The following is a 19,733-nucleotide window of genomic DNA, read 5'->3' as shown; positions in this document are numbered from 1 at the left end:
CCACCAACCTTCAGGATAGGGGTTCAGGATCAGATTTCCTTTTCTTTTAATACAGAAATATTAAAATTTCTTGCATCCAAAGTTGTGCTAGAAAATTCCTTCCATATACACACTATCGTATTTAATTCTCACAGCAACACTAAGATAAAAATGACTATACCCATTTTGTAGATGAGGAAACTGAGGCTAAAAAAAGAGACCCTAAAATTATGGCATTCCTTGAGAGTATATGACTGAGACTTGGCCACATTTCTGCCTGCCTCTAAATATCAAACAGGTGGCCTGCCTTTTCCAGAAAGACCCAACCCACCTAGAAATACCTGCCCCTGCCCGGATTCTGGTGGTAGGTGTAATTCCATCACCTTTGGCTAAATACCCTGTAGGAGAGATAACATTAAAGGAGATGAAGGTAGAGGAAAAGGAGTGTAAACAGAATAAAGGAGGCACAAGAGAGGTAGTAGATTCAGGAGAAATCCTCCAACCATTTGGCAGTTGTTAAAGAAGACAGTTGAGGGGATGGAGGGACCAAGGCATTACAAGAGTCAGAACAGGCAGCACTGGGGGTCCGGAACGGTCTCCCAGCAGGGTATAACCTGGCAGGCCCTAAGCCTGGAGTGACTTTGCTCCATTGGTCCCATAATTCTTTCCTGGCTCCCTGCTACCTCATGGCCTTATATGATCTGCTGCCAACTCTTGATACCTAGACTGGTTGACCTATCCTGTGTGGTAGATTGCATTACCGGCCTCAATTCTGTACTCCTCCCTGTATCTACACCCATTGCCATGTGAGTTTGAGTTCCTCTCCCTGGAGGCAGAATATCTTCTCATTCCATTGACACAGGGCTTGGCCATGGTACTTGCTTTGGCCAATGGGGTGTTATCAGATGTGAAGTGAGCAACGACTTGAGATGTGCTTGCAGAATTGAGCTTGTGCGTTTGTGTTTTGGCCATGCCACATGGAGAACGTAATCTGGCTAGCCCACAGCCTCGGGGTGGATTAGAGGCACGTGGAGAGAATCTGGGCTAAATCTGTAGCTTGAAACTCAGCCCAGCTGAGCTCAACCTAGATCAGTTGATCCCTAGCTGATCACAGATGCATAACCAAGAATAACTGATTGTGGTTTAAGCCACCCTATTTTGGGATGGCTTTAGTAGTCTCTCGGAGCCCTGGTGGTACAGTGGTTAAGAGATCGGTTGCTAACCAAAAGGTTGGCAGTTTGAATCCACCAGCTACTCCTTGGAAAAACTATGGGGCAGTTCTACTCTGTTCTATAGGGTTGCTATGAGTCAGGATAGACTCGACAGCAATGGCTTTTTTTTTTTAAGTCCTTAGGTACCCTGGTGGTGCAACGGTTAAGTGCTTAGCTGCTAACCATAAGGTCAACAGTTCGAACCTACCAGCTACTCCTTGGGAGAGAGATGTGGCAGTCTGCTTCCATAAAGATTTATAGCCTTGGAAACTCTGTGGGGCAGTTCTACCCCATCCTTTGGGATCACTATGAGTCAGAATCAACTTGACAGCAGCGGGTTTGGTTTTTTGGTTTGTAATCTTTGGGTGGTGCAAATGACTAACGAGTTTGGCTGCTAACTGTAAGGTTAAAGGTTCGAGTCCATCCAGAGGCTCCTCTCAAGAAAAGCCAGGTGATCTACTTCCAAAAAATCAGCCACTGAAAAGAAAACCCCTGTGAAGCACAGTTCCACTCTGATACACATGGGGTTGCCATGAATGAGAATTGACTTGATGGTTACTGGTTATTATTATTACTATTTTTTTTCTTTTTCACCCAGCATTATTGTGAAAATATTTGATAGATACATTCTGCCTCTGTAATTGTCACATTCACCTCGTCCCATCACTGTTATGTTACTATTTTGGGCATGCCGGCAGAACTAAACAGGAGTGTTGGAGCCCTGGGTGTGAAGGTGGCTTCTCCCCAAAGGTCTGGGTCCCTGAGGGGCTCCATGCAGAGCTGACCTGGCTGTGTTACATCCAGGTCCCAGGAGGGAGGGAGATGTGTCCTCTTTCTATCTTGCAGGTGGTGCTTTCTTTCCACCATGCTGTAACCACCCCCTCCTGCAATCTCTCCATGGGGACCTCAAGGTACACTGAAGACCTAGCCAGCCCCTCACTCCATCTGAGATTCAGCACCTACCCAACTGGTTATAAAAAGAAAAAAAAAGATTGCCATCAAGCCAGTTCCAACTCACAGTGACCCTATAGGACGGAGTAGAGCTACCCTGCAGAGTTTCCAAGGAGTGCCTGGTGGATTTGAACTATGCCACCAGGGTTTCCCAGCTGGTTATAGACATGAAGTTTGCTGACTTGAATCAAACCACCCAATTTAGATTGACTTCCATCCTTTCTACCTCCCTAACGGCCACATCCAAGCCTTTGTTTCTAGCACCCTTGAGGGGAGTGGCATCCTGGCAGAGAAACTTTTTGGAGACATAAAAGAGAACTGCCAATATAAATCCCTGCGACTTTAGTCATGAGTAGCTGGTTAGGGTAGTTACCAGTGGTTCTCTCTGGGTGGTGTAATTATGAATGTTTTAAAGAGCAGTTCTTTGTTCCCTATTTTTTTTTTTAATCCTACAAATTGGGTACTTTGTGAATCCGAAAAACAATAAAAACTAATAAAACAATGAAGCAGCCACCAAGGCTTTGAGTGATACCCTACAAGGGTAGGGTAGGGTGGGGTGGGAACTGCTGTTGTTAGCTGTCAGTCTGCTTCAGCTCATGGCAACGTTAGTACAACGTAATGAAACGTTACCCAGTCCTGCGTCATCTTATCTTCATGGTTGTTGGTATGTTTGAGTCCATTGTTGCAGCCACAGTGTATTTTGAGTGCCTTCCAACCTAGGGGGCTCATCTTGCTGCACCATATGGGATGATGCTCTGTTATAATCCATAGAGTTTACGTTTGCTGAAAACAGATCACCAGCCCTTTCTCTCTGTTCTGTCTTAGTCTGGACCCAACCAACCAACCCCTTTGCTGTTGAGTTGATTCTGACTCATAGTGACCCTACAGTGATCCTATAGGACAGAGAAGAACTGCCCCATAGGATTGACTTCGTCTGGAAGTTCTCCTGAAACCAGTCTACCATGGGTGACCCTGCTGGTATATGACATAGCTTCCAGCATTGTAGCAAAATGCAAGCTACCACAGTACAACAAACTGACAGATGGGTGGTGGGTGGTGGTGGGGCGGTGAGGCAGGGCAGCAGTAAGAGTAGATGTAACAGTGGCCAGGGGGTTAGTGCCCAGCGCGTTTAGCAGTAGAAGCCCACGACTGCTGATTCCAGCCCAATCAGTGTCGGTTTGGCTCTGGCCTCCACTGAGCATCAGAACTCCTAACCTTAGCTGGGTGGTTGGCAAAACCCTCCCATCAAGGGAAGTTGTGGGGATCTGAGGACTTGGCTGAGGCGTACAGTAGGATCAACATAAATCCATCTGCACTCTAGGGATTCCCTACTTTGTGCAGCAAATGGGTTTCCAAAAAACGGTGAAAATCTCAATTCTAAATAAAAAACCACTTTACGTGAGCCAGGGGGATTTCCTGAATAAAAGGCTCCTATTTTTATTGTGAAGCCTTGGGTGAAGTGAATAATCCCTCTCCTTTTTACCTTTGTCATAAATCCGGATTTATCACTCAGGGTGTTTTGGGCTTGCTTGGAAACCCAGGTGGCTAGTGTCCTGGAAAAGTAGATCCTGGAGCTTCTACCTGAAGTGGCTGGCAGTGTCATCTCTAATGAGGAACACAGTACCATTGCTGGCCCTGGGACTCAGGGATTGAGCTTGAGTCCCAGCCCCGCCACTAACATGCTCCGTGTTCTTTGCGTGTCCTGCTCATCCTGCCGGGAATGGTCTCCCCCTAGTTATTCACATGGCCCCCTTTTTCCACCCTTTGGGCTTGTGCGCAAATGCTCTTCAGCTTCTCAGAGAGGCCTTCCTCCTCATCCTATTTAGCACTGTGACTCTCCCTCACTCCCCTTCCTGCTTCGTTTTTCTCTGTAGTACTTACGGCCACTTTTCACAGTATGTGTTTTCCTGATTCTGTTTACTGTCTGTGTCTCTCACTGGAATGTAAACCCCAGGGGCCAGGAGTTTGGTTTGTTCCGTTTGCTGCTGTACTCTGGTGCCTGTAATCTACCTGGCACAGAGTTTGTGCCTCAGTAAATATTTATTGAATGAATTGAATGAATGACCTTAGACAAGTTACTTATTATATTTTCTGCATGTATAAAAAAATACATGAGTGATGTGGACAACTGCCTCACCAAAGTGGCATGGGGTCAATAGGCATGGGTGGGGCTGTCACGGTCTGCAGAGGGCAAGTCTCCTTTGTCCAAGGAGAGCAACCGTTCCTCAACTCCATCCATCTCTGGTCCCAGGGAAGCTGGCCCAGGATTGCTGGCTTAAAAAAAAAAAAAATTAGGAAAGTTGCAATGTAGTTTCAAAAAAGTGAAACTGCCCGGTTTTTAAGTGTTGGAGGCAGCGGTGATTCAGTGGTAAAATTCTCGCCTTCCACGCAGGAGACCTGGGTTTGATTCCCGGCCAAGGCATCTCATGCGTAGCCACCACCAGTCTGTCAGTGGAGGCCTGTGGGTTGCTGTGATGCTATATAGGTTCACAGTGGCGATTCCAGACTAAGACAGACTAAGAAGAAAGGCTTGGAGGTCTATGTCCAAAAATCAGCCAATGAAAGCTCTATGGATCACAACGGAACATTGTTTGATCAGAAACCAATCATGGGGATGGCACAGGACCGGGTGGTATTTTGTTCTGTGGTGCATGGGGTCACCATGAATGGGGCTGACTTGAGGGCAACCAACAACAACTAAGCCATACTTAGAAAACAAAAACAAACAAAAAAATGTTGTGTAGACCAGACAGTGTGCATCTGTGGGTCAGATTTGACAGGTGGCACTCACGATGTGACTTTTGGACTAGATATTCTCCTTCTAAAAATCTATTCTGTTTTATTTTATGCTATCCCATCCCATGCCATCCTAAAATTCTATATTTCCATTAAGTTGTTGCATCTTTCTCACTATAACCCATAAAACCCATTGCCGTTGAGTCGTTTGTGACTCACAGCGACCCTACAGGACAGAGTAGAACTGCCCCTCAGGGTTTCCAAGGACAACCTGGTAGATTCAAACTGCTGACCTTTTGGTTTGCAGCCATAGCTCTTAGCCACTACACCACCAGGGAAGCATATGGACTAATCAAGCATAAACCAAATTATTTGACTTAAATCATAAAGACTGGGTCATCTTATTTATCTCCCCATCCTGAGGGAAAATTTACTCTTTAGAAAACCGCTGCCTTCCTCAGTGGCCCAGAGAAAAGCAGTGCATGATGTGGACATACTGGTTCAAGGAACAAGGCAGCTGAATGCCCAGCACGTTATTTTTCCGGTTTATGGGATATGAAAGATCTCCTCCATGAAAGATACTAACTCCACTGGGGCCCTACCTCTGGGTTTATTGGGTGGCCTGGAGGAAAAAAATTGCCTCTTTTCCACTCTGTCACTACAAAAATTTCATTTTATGTGATGCATTTTATTCTCACATAATGATTCCTGCTCCTTGGCTACGATTAGCCATCCTTAATGTGTGTATTTGATAATTTGTGAAATGTCCCAGCAAGTCCGCCGGGATCTGGAAAGGACTGTGAGGAAGCCAGGGCTGAAACAAACAGGAAAATATCCAACAAATGGAATTGCTCCGACGACCTCCATTCCCAGGACCATTGTGATGAATGACTGTCTTTTGCCAATTCTATGGGTTGTAATTGGACCCCATCCTGCTGCAGACCGAGCTATTTTATGACTGTGATACGATATGTGATATGGAAATATGGGCGTTGGGACTAATGTGGAGCTGGAAGTTGCTGGTCAGGGTCAGACAATAAGAGGTGAGAGAGAGAGGAGCCAGGAAATATTGGTACGTGCTATTGCAGAGGTAAAAACTGTGTTGGCGAAAAGGAAAGTGAGGAGGGATGGGAAGCAAGGAAGAGCAGTCATCATGGCGAGCAGGGAATTTCTACGGAGGAACATAGGAGCCCTGGCTTTAGATGTACAAAGACCTGGACTTTGTACTGTTATTCGCTGCCTCTGAGACTCAGTTTCCCATGTTGTTGTTAGCTGCCATCAAGTCACCACCCCCCCCTCAAATCCTGGTGACCCCATGCACAATGAAACAAAATGCTGCCCAGATAGGACCATTGTGATCCATAGGGTTTTCATTGTCTGATTTTCAATCCTGCTACAATCGTAAATCTTTTCGACTAGAGGCTGCAAAATGGTGGCTTGTGAGCTGAAAATGACTAGAGTTTTGTTTGGCTTGTACACACACTGTTGATCCAAACAGCATACAAAAAAGTCACCAATTTATGACATATTTGAGTTACAATGAACCACATTTACCACAGTCTAGTTTTTTTTTTTTTTTGGTACATCTTATTGTTAGTAATATGTACTACTTACAATGTTGCAGCACGTAATTTGCCAGTGTTATCATTCTCAGATATTCACTCACAGATGTTTTTATGTAATGTTTCCAACCCCCAAATACAAGTAAAGTCAGATTTATAAAGCCACTGATAACAGAAGACAACAATAATGAAAACTTAAAAAAAAAAAAAAATGAGGTATTTGACTTACGTCGGAACTGACTTAGGAAGGAGTCATCAGAACTGGACCCTTTGTAAGTCGGGGACTAAGTGTATTTAAAAAAATAATAAAAAAGGATTAGGTGCCAAGGTTTATAAATTAGGAAGTTTCACCTAAAAACTGAAGTTTGTCTTCTCTTGGAATGCTGACAATGTAGGAATACACAGCAGAGAAGACAAGAGCAGCTCCAGTAAGACCTGGCCCAACTGAACTGTTTTGGGAGGGTTTATCCCCATTGGCATTATCTGGCTCAACTCTGTGAGCACTTGAGTTTGCACTCTTGTTCTAACTCAATCTCAGCTGCCCAATTTACAGATGAAGATTCTGAGGTCCAGAATCTTGGGTGGCGTGGGTTGTGTTCGGTCCCTATGCTATACCTGGCACTGCACATATTTTTTTCGTTTGAATCTCATGCCATTCCTGGGAGGATTTTATTAACCCCATTTGATAGATGAGTGAATGGGGGCTGTGGAGGTTCAGTGGTAGACTTCTCACCTTCTGTGCAGGGCACCTAGGTTGGATTCCCAGCCAGTGCACTTCACGTGCAGCCACCACCTGTCTGTCAGTGGCAGTTCGCGTGTTACTATGATGCTGAACAGGTTTCATAGACGCTTCCAGACCGAGGCAGACTAGGAAGAAATGCCTGGTGATCTTCTTCCAAAAATCAGCCAGTGAAAGCTTTATGGATCACAAATGGTCTGATGCGCAACTGATCATGGGGGTGGTGCAGGACCAAACAACATTTCGTTCAGTCGTGCATGAAGTTGTCACGTCAATGGCAGCTAACAAAAACAATTTTTAACTGTGGAGGCTTGAAGTACTTTGGGAGGTAGATTAAGCATAACCCATTGCCATTGCCTTTGAGCTGGTTCTGACTCACAGAGAACCTATAGAACAGAGTAGAAATGCTGCAGAGGGTCGCCAAGGAGTGGCTGGTGGATTCAAACTGCCAGCCTTTTGGCCAGCAGCTGAGTTCTTAACCACTGTGCTGCCAGGGCTCCAGATGACACATAGTATCTTAGACATCTAGTGCTGCTATAACAGTGGATGGCTTTAACAAAGAGAAATTTAGTCTCTTAGGCTAGGAGTCTAGAAGTCTGAATTCAGGGTGTTAGCTCCAGGGGAAGGCTTTCTCTGTTGGCTCTGTCATCAATCTTCCCTGACTGAGGAGCTTCTCAGCGAGGACACACTATTCTCCTGGCTCTTGTTTCTTGGTGGTATAAGGTTCCCATGTCTCTCTGCTCACTTCTCTCTTTTTATATCTCAAAAGAGATTGGCTTAATAATGGATTGAGTACTACCTCATTAACAAGTTAACGTGTATTTTTTGGGGGCACAATTCAATACTTGACATATAATCACCAATTATTTGCAGCTCCTCCCACCAGGAGGTGGAGCCCACTTGCACAGTCCTTGAAGTTGGCCTTGTGACTTGCTTTGACCAACAGAATGTGATAGCAGTGATGTGTGACTTCAAGCTCAAGTGACTCAGAAGGCTTGGCAGCTTTCTTCCTTACTCTCTTGGAGCCCAGCTGCTATGGGAGGAGCTGAGCTATCCTGCTGAAGTGGCCATGGAGGAGAACCAAGTTGCTCTCATTGACAGCCCAGGCCACCTGTCAGACACTAAGCAAGGCTCTTCAGGACCAGCCAGCCTTTCGCTGACCTGCCAGCTGAGACCTGCCAACAGACTGCAAACGCAAAGTGAGTCCAACTGACATCATGTGGAGCAGAGATGGTTGTCCCACTGAGACCAATCCAAATTACTGACCTACAGAATTATGAGCAAATAAGTCATTGCTGTTGTAAGCTACTAAGCTTTGGGATGGCATGTTACACGGCAATAAGTAAAGGATTTACCTTGTCTACTTTTTACCCTTTCTTTTTAGTCGTGGGGAAATTTTCAGAGAGTTGGGCTAATACTCATTTGTTACTTTTTGAGCAGCCCAGAAGTTGGTGAAATATTTCAAAAGCCATACTTAAGACTAGAATATTCTCCATGCTTTGAGTAATGGAAAGGCACCTGAAGGAGAAGAGGAGGACTCTGAGGTCTGGGAAGGTGTTAGGATTCTATGGGTAGAATTAACTAGGGTACTTTTAGCTGTAAATAACTGAATATGCAAGTATATGTTTTCTGAAGAATTGTGGACAGTTATTATCTCACTGAAGAAGTCTGGAAGGTGCAGTAGCTCAAGCTCCCAGGCTCCATCCCCTCTGCTGGGTCGCTACGAGTTGGAATCGACTCGACAGCCATGGGTTTTCATTTTTGGTATCCATAGTGAGTTGATGTTTCTTCTCCTTGTCTCAAAATGGCTGCTCCAGCTCCAAGTTGTCTTACAACGAGATCCTCAAAAAAGGGAATGTGGTGGGGAAGAAAGATTTCCTCCTGTATGACTCTTATTATGAGAAAAGGAAGTCTTTTCCCAGCAATTTCTCAGCAGACTTTTTCTTATGCTTCATTGGCCAGAATGGGATCACTTGACCACCTACTGCAAGAAATGATGGGAAAGTAGCTCTCGGTGTTTTCAGTCTCTGTTGTGGGAGGTGGACTCTGAGTGCAGAGTAAGGTTGGCTATTGGTGGGGCAATAATAGAGGTGGAGCTAGCCTTTCCCTTTCCCCAAAGGGTAAGTGGAGAGTTGAGAGCCTGAGGATCCTGAGGTTGTGGTATCAAGCCAGAGGATAACAAACATGATATGCAGAACACATAAATGTTCTCTCAAATTATTTGAGATCATAAATCTGTGAAAAGTGATTTAAAAGACATATTTCAATGTTTCCCTCAAGACTCCAAGATGTAGATATTTCACAGCTATTTGCCTTTTGTACGGAGTGCTTACTCCAAAATTACTCTAACCATAACACAGAAACTTTTGCTATTGTGTTAAACAGGCACTGAGTGTTGGATGAACTGGCTGACCACATTCATGGACTGGAAGTGGTGTTGCAGTCTGAAATGGAGACTTCTCAGTAATCCTTTGTGTCTTGGTGGCAGAGGGAGTTAGAGACAAAGTGAGCCTTCTGTGTGGGATGCTTTGAGAGGTTGGGACAAAACCAAGAGTGTAGCTGGAAGTCATCTCTATACCTTTTATGTCATTGTTGTTAGTTGCTTTTGAATTGGCTCTGACTTATGGTGACCTTATGTGTAACAGAACAAAACATTTCCCAGTCCTGTACCATCCTCATAATCCTTTCAACCTAGGGGGCTCATCTTCCAACACTTTATTGGACTACATTCTGTTGTGATCCATAAGTTTTCACTGGCTGATTTTCAGAAGTAGATCACCAGGCCTTTCTTTTTAGTCTGTCTTAGTCTGGAAGCTCTGCTGAAATCTTTCCACCATGGGTGACCCTGCGGGTATTTGAGATACTGGGGTAGGGGGTGGGGCATAGCTTCCAGCATCGTAGAGACAGGCAAGCCACCACAATATGACAAACTGGCAGACAAGCGGTGGTGAAATATGTTAGAGAGGTAATTCTCCACATCTTTCGAAACAATATCCTGCTTAAGGTTTCTTGGTAGGAGTTGGGGGTGGGTTTTGGGACCTGAGGGAGACAAGTAATTGCTACATCCGCCATTTTATTACACTTGCTTTAGGTTCAGGGATGGCCATGGTAGTGGTCCTGCCAGACTAGCTCAGTGGCTTGAGACTAGAACTCTTCAAACCGAGGCCCCTTACTTGCTTCAGGCCATCACCTTGTTATTTTTCAAAGAAGGTTGGTGAAGCTTCCTTTGCAAATCACCTGTTAAATTTGACCTGTTAAATTTTACATACACAGTAATTAATTTACTCTTTTCTTCCCTCCTTCTTTTGATCCCTTGAATTTACTTGTCCCTTTGGACTCTTTCTTGATAGCTTTGTACATGACACTCAGTGCCTGGAATCCGTCCAATGGTCTGTTCAGATGGTGTGCAGTTCAGCATCCAAATGTTCAGTACTGTGGGATATCACAGCTAAGATCTGACCGGGAACATCAAAATGAATCAGCTTGACTGTTCTCTGGGCAATCCAACACCCACCACTGTTGAGTTGATTCTGACTCACGGCGGCCCTATAGGACACAGTAGAACTGCCCATAGGATTTCCAAGGCTGTAAATCTTTACGGAAGTGAACTACTCCATCTTTCTCCCGGGGAGTGGCTGGTGAGTTCGAGCCTCCCACTTTTTGGTTAGCAGTCGAGTGCTTTAACCACTGCATCACCAGGTCTCCTTGGCAATACAATAGTTAGCTTAAAGAAAAAACAAAACAAAGTGACAACAACATGGCCTCTCTTCTCTGGCAGATGGTTAAGGACATGCACAATTTTGCAGTTTCAAAGCATATTCACTTCAAATACCTCTTTTGATCCTTAAAGCCACCCAGTCCTAAGGCAGGTGGAGGCAGAACATTCTGCTCTGATTTTAGAGATGAAAGAACTGACAACTCAGAGAGATTCATTGCCTAGTGACTCCACCTGAGTTAAACATATGAGAAAAGGCAGAGCCAGAACCAAGTTTTGTTCTCCTGGCTCGAGGTTCACACCCTGTCCACTTCCCCTCCCAGAGACTGGAGGAGGATTCAGAGTTTCCAAGCTTCGCTTCAGCTACAGACTCAAGGAAACCTAAGCATGAGTTCTGAGCCCTTCACCAGACAGACTGTGTGAAAACCATGCTTTGGGGCCTCCAGCCACTTGCTGGGAGGTCTTTCAAAGTCTTTTCTGTCCTTCATCCTTTGATTCCTAGTGTTCTGCCTTTGCGGGGCTAGGGGAGTGAGGGCTGCTGTACAACCACACCACCCCTGCCAGCTTCCTGCCGGATGGGCTCATCTTCTGAAAGAACATTCTCAAATGAACCGTAAACTCTTCTACAACAGAAACTACCTTGGATTTTTTTTCCCCTCCATCCAGCACTGCGGAAGGAATAAAACCACCTGATGGTTAGACAGCAACACTTCAGGAATTTCTTCACCTGCCTACCTTCTTCAGCATCTGTGGCCCCAAGGCTACACATTAAAGCTTAATTTTCCATTATAAAACTAACATATAGCTACTGAAGGGCATAAAGAAGGACAGAAAAGGAGAAATAAGAAGGCAGGAACCACACTAAATAGTAGCAAGTGTTTATTATAAGTGCTATGTGTCTATGTGTTAAAAAGCAAATGTGTGCGCTCAACCCAAGCCTTGGATGCATATGAAAGCTGGACAGTGAATAAGGAAGACCGAAGAAGAATTGATGCCTTTGAATTATGGTGTTGGTGAAGAATATTGAATATACCATGGACTGCCAGAAGAAGGAGCACATCTGTCTTGGAAGAAGTACAGCCAGAATGGTCCTCAGAAGCAAGGATGGCGAGACTAATCTCACATACTTTGGACATATCTTCAGGAGGATCAGTCCCTGGAGAAGGGCATCATGCTTGGTAGAAGGTCAGTGAAAAGGAGGAAGACCCTCGATGAGATGGTGCAGCAATGGGCTCAAGCATAACAATGGTTGTGAGGATGGCACAGGACCGGGTACTGTTTCATTCTGTTGTACATAGGGCTGCTATGAGTGGGAACCGACTCAACGGCACCTAACAACAGCATGTGTCTATGACCTTCATTTCACTTAATCCACCTAACAGTCAGCTCTGTGCATGGAACTTCAGAACCACCGTCCACCTTCCTTTACACATCGCCATGGACACAAACCCAGTGAATGGGCGTGACATTCCTTTCTGAATCTTTTTCCTGTGTTTCCATCTATGTGGACCTCTTGCTGCTCCCTGAAGGAAGGAGGTGTTTGATGTCTCTGGGTCTTAGTTCTGCTGGGCTCAACATCAAGAGTACATTACCTGCTCTGTGCATTTCTGGTTTTGGCTGTCTTGTCAAGGCATCAACCAAAAACCAGTTGCCATCGAGTCGATTCTGACTCATGGCAACCCCACGTGTGACAGGGTAGAGCTGTGTTCCATAGGGTTTTCAATGGCTGATTGGGAAGTAGATCTCCAATCCTTTCTTCTGAGGTGCCTTGAGTGGACTTGAACCTCCAACCTTTTGGTTAACAGCTGAGTGTGTTAAGTTATCCTTTCGTACCACCTAGGGACTCCTATCAAGGCATAGGTCAAAGATAATCTCTCCTAAACCTTTCCTGACTCCCCCCCACCCCCCAACAGTACAACTTTCCTCGGTGCATCACCAGGTATCCTTTATTGAACTGTTTTCCCTGTTTTCGGTCCACTCTGGACCATAAGTTCCTCGAGGGCTACATCTGCCTTATTTTTGCATTCCCAGTGTCTAGCACAGTGCTGAGCGCACCCTGTGCTTGGGAAAAGGTATATGAATGAATGCATGAACACGCAGTTTTAAGCTAATGTCTGGTTGTGTCCCAGGCTCCTACGAGGGGCCCAACAGCTGCTTGTGGGTTGATTGGTTCATGAGCATGGTGGAAGGCGAGGGGAAGGCTGGGGGTCTTCAGAGATGGAGGAGGTCAGGGAGGTAGCAGGACCCACAGAGTGGTAGTTATCCCAGCCTCCCTCTCTGAGCCTCCCCCTGCTGACTCACAGGCCGTGGAACAGCCCCTCATTTCCCAGCCTCCCACTCCCCCCAGCCTGGGCCTCAGTTCCCACCCCTCCCTTCCGCCTCAGTCTGCCACTTAATCACATGCAGAAGATGCGAATTCCCTGAGGCCCCAATGTGTGGTCCTCTGCTCAAAGTCTGCTTCCCCATCCATTTCTGGAAGGCCCTCTGGAGGGTCTGACAGACGGCCTTCCTTTCCCACCCATCCAGTTGGACAGGCTCAGGGAACAGAAGGACTTCCCTGGGAACAGGCCAGGGAGGAGGAGCCAGGAAGTGACAAAAGCGCAAGTTTGGCCTTGCTGTGCTATCTGCTGTCCAAGAGGACAGGGGTCTGAGCTGCCTCCTGGACTGTCCATTGGTAGTGATAGAAGCAAAAGAGATTGCACTGAAACATAAACTCTTAAACATAAGCCTGGCTCACCCCAGGATTCAATCTCAATAGTGGATGGTCTCTTTGCATAAGGAAACGCTCTGGAAATAACTGTTCTAAGTGAGAAAGAAGCCAGGCAGACCAGCCTGGCTGAGGATCAAAACAATGGGCCTTAGAGGGTGGGCTGAGTCTGAGGACAGGCTGGATTTAAGTATTGGATCAGCATCAGGAACAGGCTGTGGGGAGCAGGGCGGAGCTTGGCACAGCAGAGGTAGAGAGCACCATCTCTGGCTTGTCCTCTATCAGGATCAGGCTGTTTGGGTGCCCTGGGGGCTCCCGTACTCCTGGGGTGCCAGAAATTAGCAGCAACAGGAGTGTGGTGCCTGGCAGAGTAGGGGTGCTCTGGAAAGGATGGATGGTTGCCTGGAAGGCAGGACCAACTTATTCAGCAGGAACAGTACCTGGGGCTAATGATACTTTTAAACCAAAAACCAAACCAATTGCTGTGAGTTAATTCCAGCTCATGGTGACCCCAAGTATTTCAGAGTAGAACTGCTCTGTAGGGTTTTCATGGCTGTGACCTTTCAGAAGCAGATTGCTGGGTCTTTCTTCCGAGGTGCCTTTGCACAGATTTGAACCTTTTGGCTAGTAGCCCAGCACTTAGCCATTTGTTCTACAAAGGGATTCCTATGATACATTTAGAGGCTCATGAAAATGTTAGACTTTCTTTTAAAACCAAAAGGAAAGAAGTAAACTTTTAGGGTCAAAAAATTTTTAATTTTGAACCCAGTCTGATTTATGTTTGTCTTTACACTGACATAGTCATGTGATACCATTATTAATATATTTTTAATGGAAGGAGGGACCAACCAAAGTCTTCTGTAGCCCTGCTGGGAGTTGGGGGGTTACTATGTGATCCCTTTAGGCAGACCCACTGGATCCCAAGCTTGGCAGAGTACGTCAAGTTGCAGAAGGCAAATGGTGGCTGCCAGCTGTGTTTGGGACACAAGGCATAAAGATGCCTCCTGGACCTTCAAGAAACCATTATGGAGGGCTTTGCTTGGGTGTGGTGTCCTCAAATGGCATGTGCACGAGCCGAGCCATAGAAACACGAGCAATCGTATGACAAGTGGCCTTATTTTAACCCTGGGCTAGGGTGGCCTTTAGAAACCTAGTTAGTACTAGTTACTTTTTTTTTTTTTATTATTTACTCTTATTTCTTTATTCTGCTGGACACTATGCTAGCTGTTGAACCTGCAAAATTTTTGTTGTTGTTAGTTGCCATTGAGTTGGCTCCAACTCATGGCGACCCCATCCACGTACAACAGAACAAAACATTTCCCGGTCCTGTGCCATCTTCGTGATCATTGGATTACTTGAGATTCGTTGTTGTAGCCACTGTGTATGTTGAGTGCCTTCCAACCCTTGGGGCTCATCTTCTGGCACTATACCAGGCAATATTCTATGGTGATGCGTAGGGTTTTCATTGGTAATTTTTGGAAATAGGTTGCCAGGCCTTTCTTCCTAGCCTGTCTTAGTCTGGAAGCTCTGATAAAAGCTGTCCACCATGGGTGACCCTGCTGGTATTTGAAATAGCGGTGGCATAGCTGCCAGTGCCATAGCAACACCCAAGCCACCACAGTACGACAAACTGACAGATGGGTGGTGAACCTGCAAAGTAGACTTCCCCGTTTTACAGGTGTGGAAACTGAGGCTTAGAGAAGGCAAGTCATTTATCAAAGCCCTGGGTCTGTGTGTCTGGTCTTTTCCACCACACTGCAACCTCCTGAAACGTGAGTATTTGGCTCTTAAACAAAGGAGTCTTGCTGTAAACTCTGACTGTTGTGTCTTCACCCTGAGCTCGGTTTCTGATAACAGTCATGCTGGGCTTTCTAAATGGGACAGATGGGCAGCACCTGCCAGGAAGCTCTATAGACAATCTTGTAGAGGCCGTAATAGGCTCTGAAAATTCACAGAGAATAATGGGAGCACAAGTACGATCAGAAAAACCTGGGCATTGTCTGGGGCAGGGGGTGCATTTTCCTTCCTTAGCCTGAAACCATCGCTGATCAATCTCAGTGCGGACTGACAGCTCATCACTTTCTGATCTCATTAGCAGTTCTAGGGTTTAAGTGTATTAGTGAGTCAAGTAGGGAAAGCAGGTGTAGCTTCAAATAGCACACGGGTAGGGGTGATCTTCACACACTTAGCTCTTTCTGGAGAGGTTCACAGAGAGCTGATCAGTGAGTTCAAGATTTGCCTCAATAAAGGTTAGAGTGGGGGGGCCTGCAAACCTGACTGAGAGGTGACCCTTTGGGAAGTAGGTCAAGAGGGGGAGGAGCTTTCCAGACCTGATTATCTAACCAGAGAGCCTCCTTCAGACCAACACCTGCAGCAACTTGGCTACAGGAGGTTGGCCTTTCTGAGTCGAGGCCCAATTACTCCATTAAACAAACAGAGCCCCAGGCAGCTCTCTGGAGACCATATTTTATCATCTTTTGGCCATACGCAGTGTTTCCAAGAAAGCTGTCCTGTTGAAAAATTGCTGAGCAGTGAGAGAAATCAGCAAAAGATGTGTATTTGTAAACAGAATCTCTAATATTCATTATTTTTCCCAGAAGGGATAAGTCCAGCTCCCCCACTACCAGATAAAAATGGCTTTGACTGTTGTGGCTGTCATCCCAATGACAAATGTATTTCTCTTTGCTGCCCAGAGCGAGTCTCTTGACACATTCTTTGAAAAGTGAGGGGGGATCTTAATAGCTAGGCCCCAGTGGAAATAGAGAAGAGTGCTAGCAATGCACATATTTTAATGATAGGGTCTGTGCCAGGAGGGGCTTATCTAAATCCTTTTCTCAACTGCCTTTCCTCCAAGAAGAATTCTGCTTCATGGAAAAAATGGAGGGCAATTAGAAAAGAGGTCATGTGACTGCTGACTAGTGCAGAGCTGCTTCAGTTGTCCTTGGGTACTTGTACTTATTGGGGGTGGGAGGGTTGCCAGTTCTCAGGGGAGTTGGAGCCCTGGTGGCACAGTGGTTAAGAGCTATGGCTGCTAACCAAAAGGTCAGCAGTTTGAATCCACTGGACGCTCCTTGGAAACCCGATGGGGCAGTTCTACTCTGTCCTGTAGGGTTGCTATGAATCAGAATGGGTTTGTTACAATGGGTTAGCTGATTCCCAGGGGAGTTGGCTATTACAACAATGAGGCTGGTGGAAAAGAAATGGAAGGCAGCCCTTACAGGCACAGGTTTGCAGTTGGATGTAAAAAGGCCTCTGCTTTGTTCTGTCCTCTCTCTTCTTTTACCTCAGACCTCTGAGACCCACTGTGATCGTGAAGGTTGTGTGTCAGCTTGGCTGGGCCAAGATTCTCAGTGGTTTGGCAGTTATGATGTAGTTTGGCAGTTGTATGATGAAGTTATTGCTTCCATGGTGAGATCTGATATTCTGTAATCACTCGTGATGGGATCTGCTGTGAGTAGCCAATCAATTGAAAGGGAGTTTCCTTGGGGGTGTGGCCTGCATTGAATATAGGTGGACTTTCTGGCAAGATTTGTGGGCTTTCGCTCACTCTGGATCTAGCTCCTGATCATCTAACCTCCCTTCTTAGAGCTTGAGCTAGTGGCTTACCTGTCATCTTCCTGGCTGATCTTGGGATTTGTTGGTCTTCCCAGCCTGTGAGCCAGAGCTTTTCTGTCTGACTTGCCAATCTTGGGTTTGCCAGCCCTTGTGGCTATGTGAATCAGGAGAAGCCTCCAGCCTGACCCACGTTTTAGCATCTACAACTTTGTGAGCCATTTCCTGATATAAATCTCTATACATAGATATTTATATTCTTTACTGATTTTGCTTCTCTAGAGACCCCAGCCAAAGACACCCACATTCTCTGCTTCCCATTCCACACGAGAGTGTCTCAGATCACAGAGTGTGACTGCTGGAAGGGACCAAGGAGATCATCCAGTCAGAGACGGCAAATCCTTGCCATCTGTACCTCTTCCCTCCTCCTTTGTCCATGGCACACAACGCTGTTTCTTTTTGAATGTACACGCAGCTTCAAAATTCTTTGCAGCTTAACATTCTAGAAAGCTACTGCTATGGATGGAACTGTGCTCCTCTAAAAACATATGCTAACTCCTGGACCTGTGAATGTGAATTTGTTCGAAAATAGGGTCTTTGAAGATGTTATCAGTTAACATGAGGTTATGTAGGAGTAGGGTGGGTCCTGATCCATGATGAGTGGTGTCCTTATAAAAGAGGAGAAGAGACACACAGGGGAAAAGATGGCCCCGTGAAGATGCATCTACAAGCCAAATAACACCAAAGCACATGAGGCCACAGAAACCAGGAGAGACAAGAGAAGATCTTTGTCTAGAGCCTTCAGAGAGAATGCGGCCCTGTTGACAACCTGAATTTGTACTGTTAGCTTCCAGAACTTTGAGACAATTTGTGTTGTTAAAGCTGCTCACTTTGTGGTACTTCGTTACAGCAGCCTGAGGAAACTAATATAGCCACCAACAATCAGAGTTTGTACATCTGATGAAACCTGTTTTCTACTTTAGTTTTGTGTAATCTCATCTTGGAGCCCTGGTGGCACAGTGGTCAAGAACTAAGCTGGTAACCAAAAGGTCAGCAGTTTGAATGCACCAGCTGCTCCTTGGAAACTCTATGGGGAAGTTCTCCTCTGTCCTATAGGGTTAGTATGAGTCAGAATCAACTCAATGGCAATGGGTTTGTTTTTGGGGGGTTTTAATCTCATCTAATTTTTTGTTTGTTTATATGTATTTCTTGTTAATTTTTTATTTGCTTAAAGTTTACATATTATACTATTGTCTTTGATTTTTTTTCCCTCTGTCCCTGATCTCCTTGCCTTTGTTTTTTTTAGTGGCAGCTTTGAGATATAATTTACATGCCACAAAATTCACCTTTTTAAAATGTACCTTTCTGTGGTTTTACTATATTCACAAAGTTGTGCAACCATTGTGACATTTTCATCACCCCCAAAAGAAACCCCAGACTCATTAGCAGCCACTCTCCATTTACCCCTCCCTCCAGCTTTTGGCAACCACTAGTCTGCTTTCTGTCTTTATGGATTTACCTATTCTAGATATTTCATATAAGTGAAATCATAAAATACGTGGCCTTTCATGTCTGACTTCTTTCAATTTAGAATAATATTTTCAAGATTCATGTTGTGACATGTATTACTATTTCATTTCTTTGTACGGCTGAATAATATTCCATTATATGGATATACCACATTTTGTTCATCCATTGATCCATTTATGCATTTGGGTTGTTTCCACTTTTTGGCTATTATTATTAGCAGTGTTGCTATGTGTATTTGTGTACAAGTTTTGCATAGACATATATTTTCAGTTCTCTTGGGTGTATACCTAAGAGCGGAATTGCTGAGTCATAAGGTAACTCTCTGTTTAACTTTTCAAGGAACTGCCAAATATTTTCTAAAGTGGCTGTACTATTTTACATTCCCACCTGCAATGTATGAGAGTTCTAATTTCTCTACATTTTCACCTACATTTGTTATTGTCTGTGCTTTCAGTTATAACCATCCTAGTGGGTATGGCAATGTTTTTTTGTTATCTTTAAGGTTCTACTTGGATCAACAATCAATGCCCATGGAAGCAGCAGTCAAGAAATCAAATGATGTATTACATCGAGCAAATATGTTGCAAAAGACTTCTTCAAAGTTCTAAAAACTAAAGATGTCACTTTGATAGCTAAGGTACACTTGACCCAAGTCATCACTTTTTCAATCACCTCATATGCATGTCAAAGCTTGACAATAAAAAAAGAAGGCAGAAGAAGAATTGATCCATTTGAATTGTGGTGTTGGTGAAGAATACAGAAAACATGGGCTGCCAGAAGAACAAACAAATTAGTCTTAGAAGAGGTACAACCAGGCTGCTGCTTAGAAATGAGGATGATGAGACTTAGTCTTGCTTAATTTGGACACATTCTCAGGGAAGACTAACTGGTAGAAAAGGGTATTATGGTTGGTAAAGTAGAGAGCCACTGAAAATGAGGTTAACCTTCAATGAGATGAATTGACATAACAGCTCTAACAGTGGACTCAAACATATCAAAAATCATGGAGGTGGGGCAGGACTGGCCAATGTTTGTTGTGTTGTACATAGGT

This window comes from Loxodonta africana, chromosome 6, assembly GCF_030014295.1.
Source record: "Loxodonta africana isolate mLoxAfr1 chromosome 6, mLoxAfr1.hap2, whole genome shotgun sequence".
In the NCBI taxonomy this organism is placed as follows: Eukaryota; Metazoa; Chordata; class Mammalia; order Proboscidea; family Elephantidae; genus Loxodonta; species Loxodonta africana.
Note: the sequence above shows the minus strand (reverse complement) of the source record.